A 7,297-nucleotide genomic window follows, 5' to 3' on the forward strand; every position below is an offset into this window, starting at 1 on the left:
TTGTAGTGATTCACTCACTTGGTGGTTCAGACGCTAATAGGCATCACACGCCTAACCCACAATTGGGTGCCGCACAACCAACACAAGATGAGGATCCACAAGCTACGAGCAATCCACTAGAGTACCTTTTGGCTCTCCGCTAGGGAAAGGTCAAGAACCCCTCACAAATCCACAGAGAGATAGCCACAAACAATCGCCAACTCATGCCAACCTCCTCAAACTACTCCAAGCCATCCAGGTGTCAGCAAACACCAAGAGTAACAAGAAAAGAATAGCTAGAATGATCCCCAAGTGCCACTAGATGCAGTCACTCAAGCAAATGCACTTTGGATCACTCTCAACTCACTTGGATGCACAATTAAGCAAGAGATTGAGTGGGAGAACTTTGATTCAGCTCAAATAAGTGTATGGATGCTCAAAATGTCCAAGAGAATGAGATAGAGCTAGCCAACAAGTATTTATAGATCCCCCAAAAGAATAGAGCCGTTATACCCTTTCATTGGGTTCACTATGGGTCAACAGGACCCTGACTCAGAGTCTGGTCTAGACCATCACCGTAGGTCTGGTCCACTAGATGCTGCCACATGTTCACTCCATTCAACGACGACCGCTGATCTCCAATGGATACTTCACCTCGCGCTGAAACACTCTGGACCGAACTCAGACCCTAGGGTCCGGTCCCCTTCTCAGCTGCATCTGAACGTGCATGCGCACACACAGAGAGCTTTGGACCGGACTCGCCAGCCAGAGTCCGATCAATGTGCTGCGCAGGGTCCGGTCACTTCTAGAGAGTGCCCCGAGACAATTTTCTCCTCCAGACCAGGTCCAGTCCCTAGGTCCGGACTCTAAATAGTAGAGTTCGGTCACTTTTGGTCGCTCTCTGTCTCACAAAATAATTCTTCGGATCCTCAATGCGATCTAGACCAACCAACTAGACCCACCAACTATAGGGTCCGGTTCATCTCATCAGGCCACGTTGCCTCCTCGCACACACGCTGTTCAACCAGATTTTGCGAACTAAGTCTGGTCGTGTTCTAGCACCGTGTCCTGTCCGGCCAGCAGGTCTAGCTGAGACCTAGGGTTAGTGATCGGACTCTGCCCTCCTGGGTTCGGTCCAACCAAGACTCAGGGTCCGGTCCCTCTCTTCACCTCCTTTTCAACTTCTATCTCTTCACCCTTGCTCCCAAGTGCTAAACACCAAGTGTATCACCATTGTGCACGTGTGTTAGCATGTTTCAAAGCATTTTTCATGGGTTAAAAGTTAGCACACTAGGTCCTAATGCATATGCATGAATCGTTTTACCTAGTGGCACTAGACAACAATTTTAACCATGATTATCCCCTCTTAATAGTATGACTATCTATCCTAAACCCACTCACACCCTCTATGGTGTCTTGAGTGGTGAAACAAAAATGTCCCTATCAAATTTACCTTTGCCATGAGCCCATTTTTGTTTTTCTATTTCTTCTTTTCCAAATTGGAGCTTGATCATCATCACATGTCCACCTTCATCACCATGGACTTCATCTTGCTCCATCACTTGGCCATGGACCATCCTATCTTTTCTACACACTTAGCTCAAGGATTAGTCCAATAGGTTTCATCAATTAACCAAAACCAAACTAGGGCTTTCATGCGGGCATGTAGAGACATACTCTTGCATTTGTTCCTAGGCTTCGGGAATTGATTCATCAGCTAGTTGTTGAAAACTAGAGAACTTGTTGCGAAGAGCATTGGTATTACCCATTGGGAAGAACTTAACTAGGAAAGCGATAGAACACTTATCCCATGTGTCTACAGCGTTGCAGGTTAGAGTAGAACCATTGCATCGATTTTCCCAACAAAGCGAAGGGGAAAAGTCAAAGGCGTATGGCCTCTTGGGTCACTCCCTTGATGGTAAAGGTGCTGCATATCTCCAAAAAGTGTTGCAGATGCGCATTAGCATCCTCGTGGGCTTTCCCACAAAAAGGATTAGCTTGCACCATCGTGATTAACTCTGGCTTAAGCTCAAAGTTAGCATCCCCATTGATAACATTAGGGCCTATGGCCACGTTAGCGGTGGAGGGTGCAAAGAACTCATGGATGGTCTTGTTGGCCATAACCATGCTGGGTGGTAGTAAGTTTTAAGGGAAAACAGGATTGGAAGACTGCTAAAGGATGGCTGAAAGCCTAGTTAGCAGATCTCTCGACCGAATGGAATCTTATGCTAGTTGCCTTCTCCAACAATGGCGCTAGAAATGCGCGCTTGTTGATACTTCTTATGTCTATAGGATGGGATTTCGCAAGCGCATAGAACTATCATGTAGCACTTCGCTCGGTGATACCCTGGTGAAGGCTACATTAACAACCATACGCTTGCGGTTTACCCGTTTGTCACTTCTGGTATCAACAGTAGCCCTAGAGGTGACAACTCTGTCAGGCCTTTGTAATCCACCATGTTTGGATTGGTGTTTATAGAGCTTTAGGCAGCCTTCCCCCAACCATGCTTTCTCACCCCCTCGAGGGTCAAAAATGTACTGCTGCTCCAAAGTGTTATTGTGTGTGATCGCTATATCTACCCTATACCCTCTCGTCTAAACTAGAAAAGAACCAAAGTAATAGAGAAATATTTAGGAACCTTGAACTCACTCGTTGTCCTCTCAATTTGGCTAGACTACTCATTTATTTTACCATGGAATTCTCCTATGTGTGTGTTATTATTCATAACTCTTATCGTTATCATCACTTACCCCCACTTTAATATAGTTGGTATACTGTTTAGTAGATACATGATGGTGAACTATCAACTTCTTTAACCATTATTCCCCTATGGATAAATACGATACCTTGGAATACTCCCGGGTGAAAGCTACAGTGATATTCATGCGCTTGCGGATTTTTCTATGTGCGTTAACAAATACCAACACCGCGTGTTTATGGTGTGGGCGCCACCATGTACCAGAGGGAACGAGGCCCACGGTATTTTGGCCGGAAGCTCGATAGTGAAGACAATAGGAAGCGGTCCATGAGAGGCTATTTCAGAGGCCCACTTGCACGTGGGGAAGGCCCGAGGCTATCCACGGAGTTACCCGATCGGGAGCTTGGCCCTTATGAGGACATCCTTGTGAGGAGCTCCAACCAAGATTAGAGAAAGTTTGCGCGCTTCTCGATACCTTAGTAAAAATACCATCAGCGTTGAATAAGCGTTCGCATCTGGATCGCCTTTTATCTTTCGCATTTTACATTGTGTACCTGCTTGGTTGTGTGTTTTACCTTCCCAAGCTTAGTTGATAGGCTAGTTGATTGAATTGGAACCTTGGTTGCATAACTTTTTTGTGATATAGATAGCAATACACCCAGTAAAACCTTAGTTGCACATCTAGATAGCTTATCTTTGCATAGGTTTTGCTTATGAGTAAATTAGAGGCTATAGTTTAGAAATATATTTTTAAGTTGCCTAATTCACCCTTCCCATTAGACGTCACAGTCCATTTCAATAGAGAAAGTATATAAAGATGGAATCGAAGATTATCTGCAAGGAACAAGATGATGGTTTGTAACACCCTAAAATTTGCATTCCTTCAAAATAGCTAAATTTGATTTATTTATGCAATTATGTGAGCATTCAAATATAGGAAAATAATAATTTTTGTGAAATTAAAATCAATCATAAGGATATATACATGTTGATGCACTCATGCTGCAGCATTTTATATGTTGAGTGGTTTTGATTTAAACTCAAAAGGATTCAAAAATCATTTGGAAATGAATTTGGAAATTTGAATTGGAAAAAAAAGGAAATACTTTTCCCTCCCCCTCCCTTCCTCATTTTCGGCCTGTTGGCCCAATTCCTGTCGGCCCGCTCGCCTCCCTCCTTCCCCTTCCTCTCAATTCCTTCTTGGGCCGGCCCAACCGGGTGGGCTGGCAATCGTTGCCATGCCCCCCCCTCCGTCTCTGTCGCTGACGGCCTAGGCCCACGCGTCAGCGCCGTCCCCCACCTCCCGCATGCCCCGCGCTGGTCAAGCCACAACCGCCGCTCCGCGCCCATGTCTTGTGTCGTGGGAGCGCCCCCCGGCACCCGGCCTCTTTAAATGGGAGCCCAGACCCCGACGCCGCTCCCCTGCTGCCTCCCCCACTCTAGTTTCGCACTCGCCGAACGCACGGAAGCCGCGACCGCCGCACCGAAGGACGCCGGGATCTGTCGCTCGGAAACTGCCGTCCCCGAGCCACCTCTATCCTTGCTTTTCCTCATGGTGAGACCCCCTTGCTCCCCTCTTTCTCCCCATGCCTTTAATTTCATGTTTCATGGCCTCTAGGGCCCTAGCCACGTGCGCCGTGAACCTCTGCGCCGCCGGCCATGGCGACTGCCGCCTCGGCCGTGACCTCCGGTTGCTTTCTCGGCCTAGGAGAGTTCGCCTGCATCCCCTCTCTCCCTCGGTGCCCTTGGTTCGTCGAATCGTGGCTCGTAGCCCCTAAGCCAAATGCGCCGACGAGTTCCTCGTCGCCGACCATAGCGCCCCGCCGCGGCCGCCACTGTTCTGGCCGCCGGCCTCCTTCTCTCTCTCCCCTAGCTCTAATCTGAGCCATCCATCGCTTGATCAATGGCCACCGATGGCCGATACCCCTTCACGGGTCTTTTTGCTAAAGAGACCCCCAAGTTCTGTTTAATTGAACCCACAGTCCTCGGCCGATTTAATTATTCCGAAATTGATTTTATTTAAATTCAGAAATAGTTCATCCTATTTACAGAGATGCCACTGCATTGTTTTGCTTATAAAATCATCGTTTTAGCTCTGAATCGACCCGTTCAACTTGCGTTAGTTTCGTAATTGCATAATCTACGTGTTAATACCACTGTTAACCATGTTTGCAACTTTTAAATTTCATGGTTAGGTTTAATTAAATAAATTACTATAGGAAATCTTGTTTAATTCATAACTTTTGTGTTTTAGCTCCGTTTTTCGTGAACTTCGCGTTAACGTGATCATAGCGAGACATAGATTCTTTTCATAAACATTTTATCTTGATTTCTATACTGTTGGTGTACTGTTCTAATTATAAGATTGTTTGCTTTGCATGAATGTTCCTGAAATGTTGTATGTTGCCGTGTTGGTCGTGTTCAGACGGTGAGGAGAACGTTGAAGACCAAGAGTTGTTTGACGACCAGCAGGACCAGCAGGAGTTTGTTAACCAATGCAAGTATAGCATGGGATCTACCTTGATGTTCTATTCACCATTTATTAATTACTCATTTGCATGTGTCTAATTTTGATACCCGTAAGGACATCATAGTGATTGATTATCTTGTTTCCTTGTCTCCTATGGGTTATATGCATATGGGTAGTTTGCTAGCGCTCAACATAACTGTACATGATCTACATATTGAACAATGATTCTATGGAAAGAAAGGTAAAAGTTGCTTTTAAACAACTGAATTATAGAGCGAAGGAGCAAATGACTTTTGATCATGATGCTCTGGGCCCTCCATAAGGACTTATCTATCGGCAAAAGCTGGGACTGATAGTGCAACCGTGATGGTCACATGGCTCTAACTTTAGCTCAGTAATAGGACCTTTTCTATCTTGTTAGAGGTTACCTTTATGGCGCAAAAAGGGCTTGCCACGTTGGGTATAGGACTGCCCCTGTTCTTATGTGTATAGCCGCGAAGGGATTTAGTGCCATAGGAAAGGGGGATTCCTACATCTGCCTACCGAGGAAACCTAACGGACCCTAACTTGTTAGAAAAACCTATGAAATGGCTTCATAGTGTACCCCGCCCGCTCACCTTAGGCAGTGATATGGGAGTAATTAACCCGGACATATGGGAATCATGACTCACGGTGAATGTGCACAACCTCTGCAGAGGGTTATAAACTGTTATAACAGTCGTGCTCACGGTCACGAGCAGTCCGGAAAACTCACAGAATAACTGGTTATTTATTGTTGTTCATTTATGATGTTCTACGATGATAATATGATGCAATTGATTCTGATATCTGATCATGTGGGTTCATTGGGGCTTAAGCATAACTTGATAATAGTTGATGATAAAATCTTGACTTACTAAAAGTGCTAACTGCAGTAAACCAGAGTCATCCTTTTTGAGCTTTCATAAACCCATGTTATCTTGTTAAGTACGGGAAGTACTTACGCTTGTTTACTTTCAATATTTGGATAAAAATCCCGGATGGGTAACAGATGTCAATGAGTATGAGGAGTTTCCAGAGAACTTTTAGGATTGTGGTCAACCAGTTGACCGTCCCCGTGTTGGAGCTTCCACGAGAGAGCTGTCCTTTTATTTTCCGTTGTGTTGTGTAAGACTATGTTATGGTATTAATCGTGATGTAAGATACACCGTGACGATACTTTTATAATTTGTTAACTTATGTATGTGACTGATCTCCTGGGCACACATGGGTTTAGTGCATTCAATTTTATCCTTAAAATTAGGGTGTGACATGGTTTCACGTAGAAGATACTTCCTCAATTCTAAAATAATAGGTTCTGGGTTATGAGCAATTAACAGTCCTATGATGATATTCCTTTTAGCATAATTGTTTCACAGTTATTATAATTAACAAAGAAGGCCATATTTATTGGATATTAATATGTTATAGTATTAAAAATGTAGTGTTAATAATCTGGAGTTTAGAACACTAGATGTGCAAAGCCATGGTTTAGAAGAAAAAAAAGACATGTAGAGTGGAGTCTATAAAACTCTAAAGAGACTAGTTTTAGAAATATCTTGTTTTTCGAAATCATAAAATTTGTTGCATTTAAACACTTCATGTCACTCTAAAACCAAAGTATTTCACAAAATAATGCTATTTTTTCTAAAACTCTAAAAAAGCTATCCTACATCTAAACGACGCTAAAACCTAGTTTTAGAAGCGACTTTATAGAACATGAGTCCGTTATTTTTAATCTCGCGCACCGAGTCACCTAAAGCTAGTCTCAGTGGAAGTTTCATATGAGTTTCATTGCATTAACAGTGGAGCTGCTTCACCGGTGGAGTTTGTGGAGTAGAGTTCGTAGAGCAGTCCCAAACACGCCATATAAATAGGTTGTCATGTAGTCATTTTTTGTGTATTCAAGAAGAGAGAATAAAAATGAGTTTCATCTAAATAAAACTCTCTTTGCACAGGCTACCAACTCTACATGAGTTCATGAAGCTAAACACCTATAAAACTATAGAATAAAATTTGCATTAAAAGTCCTAGTTTCATTTCATTGAATATGATAGTGACAGTCTTGCAAACAACACCGTGAAATAATCAACTGATACTGGCCTAAACGGCCCTTTGTTATTACGGCCGC

The 7,297-nt window shown here is 43.7% G+C and overlaps 1 non-coding gene across 1 annotated transcript; it reads left to right on the top strand.

Annotated features, from left to right (window-relative positions):
* The first annotated feature begins 1,626 nt into the window (after window positions 1-1,626).
* On the top strand, window positions 1,627-1,733 carry LOC136478765 (small nucleolar RNA R71). Its single transcript, XR_010764476.1, has one exon. It is a non-coding gene; the product is annotated as a small nucleolar RNA R71 (small nucleolar RNA).
* Window positions 1,734-7,297: the final 5,564 nt, after the last annotated feature.

The sequence above is a fragment of the Miscanthus floridulus genome, chromosome 8 (genome assembly GCF_019320115.1).
Source record: "Miscanthus floridulus cultivar M001 chromosome 8, ASM1932011v1, whole genome shotgun sequence".
Classification (NCBI taxonomy): domain Eukaryota; kingdom Viridiplantae; phylum Streptophyta; class Magnoliopsida; order Poales; family Poaceae; genus Miscanthus; species Miscanthus floridulus.